Consider the following 1,704-nt stretch of genomic DNA (forward strand, 5'->3'; position numbering starts at 1 on the left):
TTAAATCCCAGCACTGCGAAAGGAGGGGCTGGCAGATCTCAGAGAGTGAGTCCACTTTGATCTATAGAGCAATTTCCCCGAAAGCCAAGCTTAGGCAGTTAAAGAAATCATGTAGAAGAGAAAGCTGGTGAAGATGTAATTCAATGAGGGGGGGTATGTTTCAGTCCCAAAAAGCAGCAGAATTTGGCAACTTTGGCCATATGATTCCAGCTTTAGAGTCAAGGACAGAAGACAGGGTTTATAGAATGTTCCTCTGAGACTAAGGAATGCTGGTGAGGTAAGTCTTGTGTCAGGGGTGTCCGTGAATGAAGTCCCAGAGAGGTCATTGCATGAAGCTGTAAAATTGAAGCCTGTCTACTCAGTTTATTGAACAGTAAAAGTGCCTTGAAAATAGTATCAGGTAGGTTTTTAGTAAGTAAGCAACAGTTAATTTGTAAAGTATTCACGATAGGGCAAACACACTTACTTTGAGAATTCTGTTTCAAAGGTTCACCCTTTTTATTAGCAATATTTGTAGAATCACATGGTTGTATTGTCTGGCTAGAAACAGCTTAGAGACTGAGCTTCAGTGAACAGAAACCCCAGGAGGTTTTGGTTTAGCCCTGGAGCACTGTGAGAGGAAGTGCTAGACCTTGCTGACAGTAATAGGTTGCAACATCATCAGCCTCCACAGGGTGGATGGTGAGGGTGAAGTCTGTCCCAGACCCACTGCCACTGAACCTGGCAGGGACCCCAGATGCTAGTTTGGATGCATCATGGATGAGGAGTTTGGAGAGCTGTCCTGGTTTCTGTTTTTACCAGTTCATAAGAGGAATACCAACTGTATTGACACTCTGGCTGGCTCTGCAGGAGATGGTGTGACTTTGCCCTGGAGACATAGTCAAGGAAGCTGGAGATTGGGTCAGCACAATGTCCCCAACAGAACCTATGGTGATAGGATATACTGAAAGCACCCCAATGTAAAGGCATGATATATGTGGAACCTGTAACAGCAGTCATGAACTATACTCTGAGAAACATAAAATAAAATAGAAATTTAAAACCAATTAAATGCCATAATTCCATTGGTCAGGACACCAAGTCATAAAATTCAATAATGGCCACAGTGAATTTTCCCAATATTACAGTCTCTCACCTGGAACCACGAGCAACAGTACCCACAGCAGAAGAGCAGCTGACCCCATCTCTGAGATCTGCACTAGAGGCTGCTTCTTGGGTCCTAGCAAACTGCCTTTAAAGATGCCTACAATCTGTACTTTCGCTAATGTCTCAATATGCAAATCAGCTCAGAAGAGCTTGACTTGATGCTCACAGGACACCTGCTCTTGTATAGCCCTATGGCAGTTAGGATTAACAAAGAATCCCGTTGAGTATTTTAGTGTATCCCAGGTGATTTTTGTGACAGGCCCTGTGGAATCATCATGTTCTGTTACTGAAAGGTTGCTTTCATCTGGGGAGAGCACTGTCACTGCTGTGCTGTAAGGGTATGAGTTGCAAGAGCACTGTTATCCCTCCAAATTAAACTTTTATTTATTTGTACTTTATGTGTATTGTGTTTTGTCTGCATCTATGCCTGTGCATCGTGTGTGTGTGTGTGTGTGTGTTGTGTGTGTGTGTGTGTGTGTGTGTGTGAGAGAGAGAGAGAGAGAGAGAGACGAGAGAGAGAGAGAGAGACAGAGACAGAGACAGAGACAGAGAGTCTGT

The 1,704-nt window shown here is 43.7% G+C and overlaps 1 pseudogene; it reads right to left on the bottom strand.

The window, feature by feature from the left end:
- Nucleotides 1-596: 596 nt before the first annotated feature.
- Nucleotides 597-1,184, bottom strand: LOC113838734 (annotated as a pseudogene).
- Nucleotides 1,185-1,704: the final 520 nt, after the last annotated feature.

Source organism: Cricetulus griseus, chromosome 8, assembly GCF_003668045.3.
Source record: "Cricetulus griseus strain 17A/GY chromosome 8, alternate assembly CriGri-PICRH-1.0, whole genome shotgun sequence".
Lineage (NCBI taxonomy): Eukaryota > Metazoa > Chordata > Mammalia > Rodentia > Cricetidae > Cricetulus > Cricetulus griseus.